This window comes from Peromyscus maniculatus, chromosome 12, assembly GCF_049852395.1.
Source record: "Peromyscus maniculatus bairdii isolate BWxNUB_F1_BW_parent chromosome 12, HU_Pman_BW_mat_3.1, whole genome shotgun sequence".
Lineage (NCBI taxonomy): Eukaryota > Metazoa > Chordata > Mammalia > Rodentia > Cricetidae > Peromyscus > Peromyscus maniculatus.
The window spans coordinates 54,188,035-54,203,388 of record NC_134863.1 but is presented as its reverse complement, the minus strand read 5'-3'; the positions used below and the strand labels follow the sequence as shown (position 1 = coordinate 54,203,388).

Here is a 15,354-nt window from a genome sequence, read left to right as displayed (position 1 = left end):
CTCTCTAGAATTCAAATATATTATAAAAGATGGACTATGTTCAAAAATAATAAAGTGTGGAAGTTAAAATGCCAGGCCCCTGATTTTCTGTCTTTTTTTTTTTCTTTACATGTTCTCTACTCAAAGACATAATCATAAGAGGGAAGTATCTCCTTCTCCAAGGTCAATACAATTTTCACATTTCTAAAATGCTCATGTAAGTCAGAAAGCCTACAATGGAGTAATGGCAAATGACTTGGATTTGAAGTTTTTTTTTTAAATTACAATTAAGAAATAAGGCATGAGCCAAGAGTGTGTTACTTCTAGATAATACACTTTTTGAAAAGTGCTGTGAGGCATAATGGGGCAAATTAGAATCTTCAATAAGTGAGAAACGTGTCATTCTTCAGTAGCATGGCTTTCAGAGCCCATTAATATCATATACACCATAGTAGATGCACACTCACTGTATATAGAACTGGTGTATCATGCAAAACATAGGTTTAAAACACATTTCCTGCTGTAGCTTGGCAACCGCTGCTGATTTGCAAGCATGAGCCTTGATATACATTATCAACTGATATGTGAAGAGCTGTGACTTCAGCTACAGAACATCATGAGGCTCAAACACAATCCATGCATTTCAGTTGAGCTGTTTCAGTGATGTCTTCGAACTTGGCCCTTCTATATTTACATAAATGTGTGGGGCAAGGCACTTCCGATGTAGAAGTTTAATGCAGGACAGTTTTTTTTCTCCTTTCTATATCATTGTGTCTGATTTTCACAACCAGGGTGCCAGTTACTGGTCTCCATTTGATTGATGAGAAGTGATATCTAGTTCAGCCAGCATCAAACACCTTGGCACTTCATCCTGGAAGATGTTTTGGTAGTTAAGGAGACCACGTTGGACAAAGACTCCTTTAAAAGATGTTCTTTCTTTTTCCTAGGGAGTACCACAGTAAGACACATGGGGAGAGAAGAACGATACATCTTTAATCTATGCTGCTGCGGGAAATCAAAGAGAGGGAATTAAATCCAACAGCAGCCTCGGCTCATTGGAGAGCCCCTTTTCTCTGCTCCATTTGATATAACAAACAAGACCATCAAAGTCAGTCAAGCACAGGTTCAGAACCCGCTGGTCTTTGACCTTGGCCTCCTCCCTGCCTGCAAGGCCTCCCCTGGAATTTCTTGTGATGTCAAATCACAAAGTAACATGAAGTGGTTGCACCCCAGGAGAAGAGAGGGGATTTTATTTTTAGATTCCTTTGCTGTGACTCTAGGAAAATAATATGAAGTTCTTTTGTGGCTGTATCTCAGAGTTTTGATAAATCTGCTATATTTCAAAGTATGAAAGAGGTGATAACAGAAAAATTCTGTCCAGACATCAACTGCAAGAATACTAGCTCATCACCAGGTCATCCTAAGAATATCTGTAAAGTTCCATTGGCTTAGTGCCAACTGGTGTTCGCTGCTGGGAACTATCAGGAATTTCACCCCACCCAGTAGACACCTATCTCCAGATGTGTTGCATAAAGCATTTCATGCAATAGGCATTTTCTTCATGAAAGTATATGCCTTGTACCCTGAGGCACTTATTGCCTATAAAAAGATTAGGGGGAAAAGAAGCAATTTTCTTAGATGTTTCTTAAAATTAGCATTCCATTCTGAACACTCTGATAATCCTTTTTCAACTAAAGATAAACACACAAATGCAGATGTAGTCATCAGTATTATCATCAATATAAGTAGTAGTATTTACAAAGAGTCTCCATAAGAGAAAGAGTTTTTTTTTTCTTCTTCAAATTAACCTTTCAAATTTTCTTTTATATTTTCATACTACTTTGTCTGTATAGAATAAGGCTTGTTTAAATGATAAGATTTTTCAATCAGGCTGACCAGGATGATATATTTATAAATAAGAAACATAATACATGAGTGACATTCACTTAAACGATATACTCATTCACTCATTTAGCTGATGTATTTCAGTTGTGCAGTCTCTGCTAGCCAAGTGATCCCATAGGAAAGAAGAGTAAAATGATGAATTTCAAAATGACTCATATATATTTTTCAAATTTTTTGCATAAATGCTTCTGTTAATCACCTCAAAATATGTACACTTTATTAAACCTTAGAAATTACATTTTAAAGGATACAATAATCTATCTGCATTGTTTATTATTTAGGAAGCCTTGTGCTAGAAACTACAGATAGTGTTGATACTTCACATGCCTTTGCTTAATCACGGAATCCAACAAGAATAATAAATCAGTTGATTCAGGATAGATAACACAATAAAAGATGTGCCTAGAAATGAAAGCAAAGATTGAGTGTAGGGGACACCCAGAGAGAACCTATTAGATTCAGAGAAACAGAAGGGCTTGCAAGATGCCAGAAGAACAGCAAAGCTCAGAATGAGAAAGACACAGCACTGGAACAGACGTGTCTGCCTGGATGTAAGCACGGGTGTGTTCGGACGGTAATGAAAAATGAACTTTAAAAGGTTCTTATTGTGAAATGATTCATGTGCTAGAATCATTAGTTCCTATTTTGCTTTTATTAAGTGGTCAATAGTAGAAGCTTTCTGGTAAGTTAGAGTCTTAATGAAGATTTGTTTCGTAAAAGAAATCTGGCAGATTCTTATGCTGGAGCAGAAAAATAAACATGAGTCAAACAAACTTATTGACAAATTCTTGTGATTATAATCCAAAAACCTGTCAGAGTAATTGCCAGGTCAGAGGTGGGGGAGGAAAGTGATCAGCTGTCAGATTTTGGGGGAAAGGGAGTGAGCGCTTATCAGACTGTGGGAGCTGGGGGGCACCTGCCCCATCCTGGACCTACTCGCTGCACCAACAGCCAGGTCATGTCTGAAGGAGAAAATGCAGTGAGGAAATTGAAAGAGCTAAAGCAGAGGCAACAGGATATCTGCTTGTTGTGGGAGTGGTGAGTGAGTGAGAAAAAAAAAGATGAGAAATGAGTGAAGACGATGAGTGAGAAAATGCTCCCGGGTTTGGCGTCAACAGTCAGCACATTACACCACACCCTTCTGGAGACATCACTGTTTTGGATCCCCTCTCTTTCATCATCTGTATCTCCTATAATTTTCCTCTCGCCACCGATTTCAATAGCCTCCTCTGATGGATGCTCCAACTTAGTATTTTATATTGAATTCTTTCGTGTTCAGGAAAGTATTTATGTGAAGTTACAAATGTAAATTTTCATTTCCTCTGCAGCCTTCTACAGCTGGCGTTGAACTTGGCTTCCCAGAATTCTATTCTGCAAATTAAGGAGTGGTTTTCAGTGCATTTAACTACTGAACATAAACATAATCTCTGCTGCCATGAGTCACCTTGATTTGCTCTTTGGCTTGTGTAATTTGTGGAGTGATAGTTACTTGTCATTTAACACTATTTTTCAATGATTCCCCATGCCATTTTTAATAAACACCTATGTCAAAAAGAAAAAAAAAAAAACACCCTTGATCATGACCACACTTTACAACTCTGCCCACAGACATTCACTGTAGGAACACTAGCAGAGAAACAAGGATGTTTTGTTATTTTCTTTATTTTTGAGATTATAATATAATTGCATGATTTCCCCACTCTAAATCCTCCCATACACCTCTCATTTCTCTCTTTCAAATTTATGGCCTCTTTCTCTTAATTGTTATTAGATACATATTTGTACATAAATATATACTATAATATAGATTATATAAACACACACACACACACACACACACACACACACACACACTCCTAAATACTGCCTGCTCAGTTGTTACTAGTGCGTATGTTTTCAGGAATGACCAGTCGATATTGGATGACCAGTTGATGTGCATCTTCCCTGGGGAAAACTATTTCTCCCACTCTCAGCATTGCTCAGCGGCCTGTCATTCTTAGTGTAGGACGAAGCCTCCTGGGCTTTCTCCTGTCCACTTCTGAGTATCTATTGTTGTCATTCTTATTCAGTTCATGTGTAGGCAGTCATACTGTTGAGACTTCATGGATGTAGCTTTTGACATCCGTAGGAGACACAGTCCATTTTTATACACATGTGGCTGTTCCCTTTCTAAAGAAATATTGTAAGTTTTCTCCTTTTAATTTTTTTTGAATTTGCTTATTTACTGAACAGGTGTCTAAGATGCATGTTTATGGGTAGGCAGGTGCCAGAGAATATGTGTAGGGTCAGAGGACAACTTTCTTTCTACCATGTGGGTTCCAGAGACCAAACTCAGAGAGTCAGGTTGTGAGGAAGTGCCTTTACCTACTGAACTGTCTCACCAGTCTGCATGTCTTTTAATCATTATATGTTGCCCTAAGTAATGAATTGTGGTTGAGCTGTTTTCTTGACAAAATTGAACTGTTGAAACGAAACTAATTTTCAAAGTGGCATTTCAAGAAGCCTAACTGGTTATTTCTGATAGACTGGTGCACTGGGCTCATAACTCTCATGCTTCAGAGGAAAGGCTGTTCCACAGCACAATTGTTCCTTATTTAATTTGTGCATTTGTGAAAGACTAGGCCATTTAAAATGAAGGAAAAGACATTTCCCTTGTCGTTTTCATTTCATCATATGCAATCGTTGACCATAATGGAGCTTGCTTGAAGTTTCAAACCCTCCACACTCTGGAGTTTGTCTCCAGCCACCTGGGAGGAAACATAGAACTCATGTGCCCTGTTCCTGTTTAACACTCTAAGAAACCAGAACACAAGTGTGCCTTTGAATCAGCAATACTGTCCTTTCTGAGCTTTTCCTTTTAAAAAATATCTGCAGTTCAAATTATAACCCATTATTCTTGGAATCATAACCTATCCTCATTACTCAACCAATCTCTAGCAACTAAAGCTGAAAGGATGGATTTCAACTTTTGGAAGTCACCTGGAATGTCCTCAAATGTGAATGCTTTTTCTTACATGTTTATCACCTTTGACCACTTGGAATATCATCTGAACTCCCAGGCAGGAGAGATAGCTTAGTTGTTAAAAGCATTTGCAATTTCTCCAGGGGACTAGAGCTCAGCTCCTAGCACTCATGTTGGGAGGCTCACAGTCACCTATAACTCCAGCTCTAGGCAATCTGATGCCCTTGTCTGGCCTGGACACCAGCATACTAGTAGCAGCAACTCATACAGATACACATACATGCATAAAAATATAAATAAATCTTAAAGTGATTCTCAAGTTGTTCACATAAACACTATTTTTATTTTTTGTATTAGAATTAGTATTCTTTAGATACTAAAATAGTTGTTTTAAGATTTCTTGTAGTAGTAAATTTTACATAAATGTGAATTAAAAATGATTGAAGATTGTAGTGGGTAGCCATTAGAAGATCCTAATATAAGACCTCATACTATGGAACTGCCAAATTAAAACATAGGAAAAAGTAGTTCAACATACAGTTATCTGCTAGGACTTTCTTTGGATTCTAGCTGCACGAAATGTAATATCAAGAAATGACAAATGGGACTGTATGAAATTAAAAAGCTTCCACAGAGAAAAACAAATAACAGAATGAATTGGGTAAATTTTTACAGGATATATATCAGATAGGGCATTGATATTTAGAACATCATAAATATATAAATGTATAAAATACTCAAAAAGTTAAACACACACAAAACAAATTGGCAAATGAACTGAATATATAACTCTCAAAAGTGTTACAAATGACCAAACAATATATAGAAAAATGTTCAGCTTCCTTAGAGGTCAAGGCAATGCATACCAAAACTATATAGTGTCTATCTCATTTTATTTGCAATGGCAATAACCAAGAAAACAATAACAGATGCTAGGGATTGTTTGTTTGTTTGTTTGTTTGTTTGTGCGTGCGTGCGTGCGTGCGTGCGTGCATGTGTGTGTGTGTATGTGTGTGTGTAGGGGTGGAAGTCACTGCCGGTGAGAAAGAAAACCAGTTGAGACACAGTAAATCTGTACAAATGTTCTTCAAAGAACTGAAAAAAATTAAACTACAATCTGATTGAATTGTATCACTCCTGGGTATATAGTGGTAGGAATCTAATCTAGTATAGCATGAAGTGACCATCACATCTATATTTATTGCAGTACAAATCACAAAAACTGAGACATGCATTTGACCTACGTGCCCATTAACAGAATAGCAGATAAAGAAAATGTCCATATATGCAGTGTGGTTTAATTCAGTCATGAAGAATAAGATTGTCATTATCAAGAAAATGGATAGATTAAAAATCTCCAAGTTGAGCCAAATAATCCAGATCCATGGAGACATAAGATGGGTTGTTCATATTTTCTCCAATATTCAGAATCTAGAATACATAAATAACGCATAAAAGCAGAAGGAGTAGCATTAAAAGTAATGGTGGGTTAGTGGTGAGCTGCATATAAGCAGTGTGTGTGCGAAGATATCCAATAAAAACCATTACTTTTATACTCATTAATAAATAGCACAAATATTTATCAGATCCTATAAAATTGATATATAACCTTATTACTAAAATATTCCAGTGTTCTATGCTTTTGTTGTCAATATACTTGCTTATATTATGATGCTATTCATTGTGGAGTAATTAATAATACTGTCAAAGTATTACTTTGTAGAAGTAATCAATGAAGTTTTCAGCAACATCACTTTCAAATTCAGTACTCTTCTGTTTGTTATCAAAGATCCTATCTTTCATCCTGTTGGACAGAAATATTATAAAAATAGCTTAAAATTTTAATGATATAGGAATGCTGTTACCCAAAGCATATTCTCATCTAGGCATCATTAGACATGCAGACTATCCCCCAGCCACAGAGCTTCTAAATCTTCATATTATCAAGTCCCATGGGGAATATTTCTCTGCATATGGAGTCTAGAAGCACTGCTCTAAAGTGAACGAGATACACTGGGCAAGTTAAAATGGACCAGGGGAATTTCTTTAAGAATTTACTTTCCATAGAAATCAGTGATCATTCCTTACACTATCAAAATCGCATATCAGTTTCTCGTTAAGCCATAGTGATCCTGTAAAGCACTGTGAATTATGAAAACATATAACACAGTTGTCTGTCCTGATAGCAATTTATTGATTATAGTGATTATAAAGAGACAATTAAAAAAAACATGAATTTATACAATACAAAGTCGTATTTGTTGTATTAGTTGGGAATGACATGCATGAACTTGTATTTTTAAAATTACCTCAGATGATATGAGCTTTCACTTGACAACACTTTGGGAAAAAGTGATTGAGTGCCTGGCTTATAGATCATATGCCAAGGCTGTCTTTTTACTTCTGAGCTTTATGACAAGAGCCTAAAGTCACCACAAGTTTTTGTTTTATGTTTCAGGCAAAAAAGCTCAGAAAACTGGTGGAAATAATATCTTAGGGCACTGAAGGTTTCAATCTGCCTGTTGATCGAAGCATCAAGTATCTATATGATGAGGGACTAATCCTGCAATTCTAGTTTTAAAAAAGTTACATATATCTTTTACGTTATATTAAAATATATCCTACAATACTATTTAAAAGGGTTTTCTCATCAAAGGTAGCTTATGAATAGAGATATTACTTGACCATGTTATAGTAACACACAAACATGCATTTCACATATTTTGAACATTAATAAATTATTATAGTGATTTCCAAAAGTGTGCCCTGAAAGTTAGGATCAAAATTAAACTTATATTTGAATATTTGAGTTGTTGACTAAATAATACAGCAACAGCTAAAATGTTGTGTTGTCAATTTGTCTTTGTCTAGGAATTTTTTTTTCTCAATCATTTTGGAGTTGAATATTTTAAAGATTCACTCATTCAGAAATATTCATTGGAGCTATGGAAATGAGTAAACAGCTCACTACAAGTTCACAGGTCAATAAGAGCACAAGAGCACGTCAAAGATCAAACTTTTCAAAGAGATAATACTCAAAATCCAAGAGAGGAAGTAATTTACACATTCATTAAAAACAAGCAACAGTGACTCCCCATGGGTGGCCTTTCCTTGTTGGAGGAGGAAAGGGGCATGAGTCGGGGGGGTGGGGGGGTGGGGGGGAGGTTGGAGGAGAGAGAGGAGGGAAGAGAGGGGCATCTGTGGTTGGTGTGTAAAATGAATAAAAAATTCCTAAAGGAAGAAAATGAGCAACAGGAAGAAAGTGGAACGCATTTGAAACAAAACTATTTATCTCCTAGAAAGAGTTCTTATATATGTGGAAAACTTTTAAAAATCCTTGTAATTAACCCTTAAGATAGAGAGGTTATAAAATTAAAAATGATGAATATTTGACACGAAAACTGTTCTGATAGCTCGAGAATGCAACAAACAAACAAACAAACCTTACATTCCTAAAACAGAATACTAAAACGAAACCCTTAGGGCTGGAGAGATAGTTCCGAGATAAGCATACCACACAAGCATGAACTCAAATCATCATAATCCATGATAAACCAGATGTGGTAGCACTCATCTTTAATCTCAGTGCTCTTGGAGTGAGATGGGAGGCAGGAACAGGATCTTCTCTGGATGCCAGCTTGGTGCATATATCACCAAAACTAAAAGAGACTGTCATCTCCAATAAAGTGAAAAGGTGAGGAACAACATTGAGGTTGCCTTTGACCTGTACTATGTGCACTGTGACACTCCATGACACCCAGACTGTTGCTCATTTGATGCCATGATTAGAAGCGTCAAGCAGGCCCTGGAACCCCAGTACGTAGGCAGCAGCAATATCTGCCGAACAGGGACAAACACTAAGTCAACAGTTCCAAGATATGGCTCAGAAAGTCCCCAAATATACATTTTGGCTTCTGTAGTCCCAGTTCTTGCTAATTGTTCTTGCTAACTGAAGTGTTAGGGAATTTGTGCTTAAAAGCCAAGAACAGTCAGGCTCCAGTCTGCACGATTTGGTCAGGTTCCCTGTGCAGCAGCTGGTTGGTGATTACAGGCTTTCTATTCAGTTTTAAGGTTGCTGTGTTCTCTGGTGGATAGATCTCAGAACAATAGATCATACACATACTTAAAGATTGAAAGGACAAAAATGTAGAAAACATGCTTAAAGGACAAAAGCAACAATAGAAAGTATCTGTGTGAAATAACTGATGGTGTTAGAGGTTTGAATAAGAACTTAAAACATTTGATCTGGAAAACAGGGACAACTGCATTAGATCACAGAGTAAGGAAGTATGGTGATAATTTATTTGTACTGAAATGTGATTTTATTTCTTTGCTAATAAATAAAGTTGCCTGGAGGTCAGACCTAATAGCAAGCCATAGCAGAAATCTTGCAGTGGTAGCACATGCCTTTAATCCCAATCACATGACAGGCAGATCTCTGTGTGTTCAAGGATACCACCAGCATGGAGACACACGCCTTTTATCTCAATACCAACCATGGAAGACCTGGAGGTCTGTATAGATGGGCAGTGATGAGGAGGTCATGTGGTTGGGTTTACAACCAATGAGAAGGCAGAGCAGAAAGTCTATAAAAAGACAGACACAAGAAGGAGGTCTCTTGTGGAAGGAAGGACAGGAGCAGCAATGAAGGGTAAGGTTTTTAGCGCTTAGCTATTACTCTGACCTCTTGGGCTTTCATTTCTTCATTGGCTCTCTGTTTCTTATTTAACAAGACAGTTACATCTATAGGGAAGAGCTTTTGGAGGTGGAAACTAGGAAGCCCATTCCTAAATTGACATGTTGGTAAGGTTTCTGACACCTCTATCATGCAAAATTGCTGTGGTTAATTTGAACAAAGTTGAAGATTTCCAGGAGAGATTTGTCAAAAAACAAACAAGTAAGTGAATGGACAAACAAAGGGAAGAACTCCTGAATCTAAATAAAAAGATGGTCAAAAGTTCTGAACTACAGGATCCAAGTAAGAAAATGTGAAAGGCTACTTCCAAAGGGGATTCTAATAGCTAGTGCAGAGTGGTGAAAGCCAGTGGATTTGAGCAAATAGCAAAGTTACAAACCAGAATGAGAAATCCATCCACCTTCTGGACGATAAATAGTCCATGATGACAGGAGGATTTGGGGTGAGGAAATCCAGGGCCAAAGTTGAAGGAAGTTGATACCTGAGGGGCTTTATTGAAAGGTCAAGTCAGCCATAGGAGACAGAACAGTGGAGTAGCAGGGTGGGGGAGTAAGGACCTGTCCACCTTAGTGCAGATGGAAGCATATGTTGGAGTCACCTTCCTGAAGGGTGAGATGCGTCAAGAGTCATCCATTGTACTACAGAAGCTGGAGTTATAGCAGGAGTTACTAAAACTCAGTCAAGGACTTTCTGAGAGCAGGATGGAGAAGTAGGGAGTGTGTGAGCCAGAGAATGGGAAGATAGAGAAGAAGGGAGGTGAGATCATATTATGAAGTGAGTTGGGAAGAAAGGCCAGGAGGGGCTTATGTAGGATATAGCTGAGAAGAGATTCCCTGGAGGTTTGGACTCTGAAAGTATGGCAATTTGATTTCAATATCTGGAGAACATGTAGAGGTAGAAGGAGACAACTGACTCCACAGTATTGTTCTTTGACTTCCATATGTGTGCCATGGCTTGCAGGACCACTCAAATACACACAGACACACACACACACACACACACACACACACATACACACACACACACTTGCATACAAACACTATATATATGTATATATACATATATGCTAAATTATAGCGTGTTGAGAAGAACTGTACATGTGTGTTTGTGTGTGTGTATGTGTATATGTGTATGTGTGAACATGCATATGTGATTGGTTAATGATTTCTTAGACATAGAGATACGAGAAGATGATAAACGACCAAAGGTACAGAAACCAGGTGTTGTGGAATGCTATCTGCTGTCCTCCATGCACAGCAGTTACCATCTCCATCAGATTAGCTGTGCCCTCTACCACCATGAGTAAGCATGATTACAGCCCCTCAGCAAAGAAGTGGGTAGAGGGGTCATTGGATACTATCCTCATATTCCAGCTGCTTTTTCTTTCATGTACCAGGAATTTGTATTCAGTTCAGTCTTAATCACATGTGGCTTCTGGATCTTTGGAGGACCTGGAGAATATAGTAATGTATATTTGCTTAATAAAGTTGAATGATGTCTTTATTATTTCAATTTCTCAATGAAATCATGTTCTTCCTTGCCATGGGAACTTTGCATGTCATTCCAATTTCAGGAATATCATTGCTTCTCAGTATCTTGAACATTTGTGGTCATTATAATGATTTCAGTTTTAATGTCATTTCCTAGTTATCTTCCTTATTATTTATTGTACTTCATGATTCTTCTTTATGGAAAATTTGGTTAGGCAATGTTCCAATGTCCTTCCTTCTTACTCACCTCTAAGCCCCATTTAGGTAGGGAACAAGAGAAGATTTGGTTTTGCCTCTGAACAATGGCTAACACTGGCGCTTTAAATTGTGTGAATGAATCACACAAAAACGCTCTTTCTTCACATCTACACCAGTGTTTTGTCATTGATTTTTATTTCATCTTAACTATTCTGACTGGGGTAAAATGAAATCTCAAAGTTGATTTAATTTGTATTTTGCTGATAAATAAGGATTTTTGAATGTTAAAAGGTAGTGCAGTAATTTGTACTAACATTTTGAGAATTATCTGTTTATGTCTATGCCTCAATATTTGGGTTGTTTACTTGATGTTTGTTTCTTCGAGTTCTTTGTATATACTGTTTTCTTTTATTGCCTCAGCTAGATATATAGTTGGCACAGACTCTTTTTTAAAATAATATTCCTTAGGTTATCTCTTCATTCAATTAATAATGTCTTTGAAGTACAGAATCATTTTAGTTTCATGAGGACCCAATCATCAGTTGTTTGTCTTACTGCCTACATTGCTGAGAATCTGTTGATAATGTCCTTCCATATTGCTCTATGTTCATTTCCTATCTTTTTCTTTAACAGATTCAGGCTGTTATGTCTTACGCTGAGGTCTTTGACCCATTTGGAGTAGAATTTTCTGTATTATACTGCTCTGCTTGTAGCTCTCTTATTTTTCAACCACCATTTGTTGACTATGTTGTCTTTCCACCAGGGTGTATTGTTGGTCTCCTTCTCAAAAATCAGGTGGTTGTAGGAGCACATGCTTAGTTCTGGGTCCTCAAGTCAAGGTTTTGGTTTTATGACACTCGCATACTATTTTGGTTACTATAGCTCTATAGTATAAATTGAGATATGGGATGATGGCTGTACCCGTTTTTATTGCTCAGGATTCTTTGGTCTGTCCTGGGTCTGTTGTGTTCCCACATGAATTTTAAGACTAATGTTTTTCAATTGCTGTTAAGTGTAGCTAGAGTTTTCCTGCCTGGCCCACAGTCAGGACAAATCTCTCTCACCCGCCAGTCCCACAGTCGCTCAGACCCAACCAAGTAAACACAGAGACTTATTTTGCTTACAAACTATATGGCCGTGGCAGGCTTCTTACTAACTGTTCTTATAGCTTAAATTAATCCATTTCTACAAATCTATACCCTGCCATGTGGCTTGTGGCTTACCGGCATTTTCACATGCTGCTTGTCCTGGTGGGCAGCTGGCAGTGAGTCATTCTGACTTCCTGTTCCTTTATTTCTCCTCTCTGTTAGTCCCGCCTATACTTCCTGCCTAGCCATGGCCAATCAGGTTTTATTTATTGACCAATCAGAGCAACACATTTGCCATACAGACCATCCCCCAGCACAGCCAAGTGCAGACCATCTCAGACACCTGCACTCAGGCCCGTAGTCCTAATCATCCTCTATGTGGACCTGCTGGGTAAAGCCATGAGGAACCCAAGAACAGGCTCCCACAGAACATACAGAACATCCCACAGCAGTTAAGAATTACTTTGGGGTTTGCAATGAATCTATAAATTACTTTCTGTAAGATGGCTGTTTTCACAATATTAATCCTACCAATCCACGAGCCCATGGATTCTTCTATCTTCTGTTATCTTCTTGAATTTCTTTTGACAGTGTCTTACAGTTTTTAATGTAGAAATCTTCCACTTCCTTGGTTTGATATATTCTAAAAAAAAAATTGTCGATTCTATTGTGAATGGGATGGTTTTACTAATTTCTTTCTCAGTATGCTTTACATTGCTATATAGGAAGGCTACTAATTTTACACATTAATTCTGTATCCTATTTTGTTGAATGTATTTATCAGCTATAGGAGTTTTCTAGAGGGGTTCTTAATTCATAGAATCATGCTATATACCAATAAAGATATTTTTACTTCTTTTTTATTTGTAGCCCTTTATATTCTTTGTTTTATTTGCTATAGCTAAGACTTTAAGCACTATATTGAATGTTAGTGAAGAAAGCAACACAATTGTCTTATTCCTGATTTTAATGGAAATACGCTGAATTTTTCTCCATTTACCATGATCTTGGTTATGGACTTGTTATGTATTGCCTATATTGTTTAGGGATATGTCCCTGTATCCCTATATTCCCTGGGACTTTTATCATGAAGGGATATTAGATTTTGTCAAAGCCCTGTTCTGTATCTGATGAATGGTCATGTGATTTCTGTCCTGGAGTCTATTTTTGTGATCATTACATTTATTGACTTTTTATGTTGAATCATACCAGAATCTCTACAATGAAACAGACTTGATTGTGGTGGGTGACATTTTTGGTAGGTTCTGACTTCAGTTTGCAAGTACTTCACTGAGATTTTTTAAATCTATGATCATTTAGGAGATTGCCTTTAATTCTTTATTTTGTTCTTGGGATTTTGTCTGATTTTGGAATCAAGGTGATACTGAATTTATAAAAAGAACTTGGAAGAGTACCTTCCTTTCCTTTGTATGGAGTATTTTGACACATATACTTTCCCCCCAAGTCTCAGATATTACTGGGGAAATGAGAACAGACCGATTGTATGAGATAGAAGTTATAGACATCTGGAAAAACATTATTTGCTGAACGTGTGAACTTACATCATCTGGGACTGTATGCACAAAATCTATAAAAGATCAAACCAGTGAATCTCAGAATAGATTGGGTAGGCTCGTGAAGTCCCATCCCCAGCTGAGGAGCTATTGGCAACGGATGGCTGCCTCATGAAGGAGAGTTAGTTTTCTTCAGGCATGTGGCTCCTGAGTTAGGCAGACTCAGCAGTCTAGACCCTGGAGCAGAATGTACAGGTTTGGTATCAAGATTGTGTGTGGTGTGTGAAAGCCTTTTGGGTAAGGGACAAGCAGGAAGTACTCTGGTAGAAGCCCATAGGTTGGTTGCAGACCAGGCAGGGATTGCCAGACTATGCTAAGGCACTGGGTGTGGGGCCAGGGCTAGATCTGGTAGAATGAAAGAATTCATGGAGGGTAGGGTCAGGAAGACTCATAAGGCTAGACCTAGAAATGGATGCATCCCTTTATCTCTTCATAAAATTTATACTCTATTTCCTTTTCCTTGAAAGATAACCCCATCCAAGTTCTTTAATAGATACCCAACCTCTGGTTATTTGAGTTGAAACATACATATCTAAAGCATGAGAGATAATATCCACAAATGAGAGAAACTATTCAATAGTCTTTTTGGGTTTGTGTTAGTTACATCATTCAAGATAATTGTTTCTGGCTCTATCCACTTACCTGCAAATTTCATTTTCCTAAACAACTGAATAATATTTCACGGTGTAAATGTATCACATTTTATTATCCATTCATCAGTTGATGAAAAACAGAACTGAAGGGGTGAGCATGGTATATGTGTATATTAGGAAGTCAGCTCCAGCTTTGACAGGTGAAGTATTTTTTTTTTTCAAATCAGAAACACATAAAATATGCAAAACAGCACAAAAGTAGAAAGTACAAGAATTCAAGAAAATAAAAAGCTGGGTGGCACTTTATATGCATAAGTCCATTGAAACTCAATCCATTTGGACAAGGGGCCATGAGAAAAAAAGCTAGGCAAATACCTACCAGACACAACAGGTGTGAAAAAACAAGGACAATTCTGTTGTGTTCTGTTTCTTGAAATGAAACTCAAAGAAGAAATAAGTCTTACAACCAGGCTTGTGGCCATCGTACAAAGACAAGTTCTCCCTAGTCTGTGAAGGCTGCAACGATGGATTCCTGAACGTGTTTCCAGGATGTGCTTAAATGGTTTTAAAGTAACATTTATTGGTTTCTGGTTACAGTACCATATACAGTGACTATCAAAGAAAAGCGAACAAGGAATAAAATCAAAACCATCTGTGATAAAATAGCTTCATTCCGTATGAAGATAACTAATGTGGCCTGTTGCCAGCCTTTCTCAAGGCAGTTGCCTGACACAGCACAGAGAGCGTCAAATAAGGCAGCAGAGCCACACCTGAGTGTGGGGTGACACGGTAAACATGGGAAAATGGCTGTCTGTCTGGGGTCGCTGAGTCAGCACAGAAGTATAAATGCTCAAATTCTTCCTCTGTTC

At 37.6% G+C, this 15,354-nt stretch overlaps 1 protein-coding gene across 2 annotated transcripts in view; it reads left to right on the top strand.

Moving 5' to 3' along the window:
• Csnk2a2ip (casein kinase 2 subunit alpha' interacting protein) overlaps positions 1-1,290 on the top strand; it is a 171,525-nt gene extending 170,235 nt beyond the window's left edge. For both annotated transcript variants that reach the window (XR_013043793.1, XR_013043792.1), the window contains exon 8: positions 927-1,290. The gene's annotated coding sequence lies outside the window, so the exon portion shown is untranslated. The remainder of the gene's footprint in view (positions 1-926) is intronic.
• Positions 1,291-15,354: the final 14,064 nt, after the last annotated feature.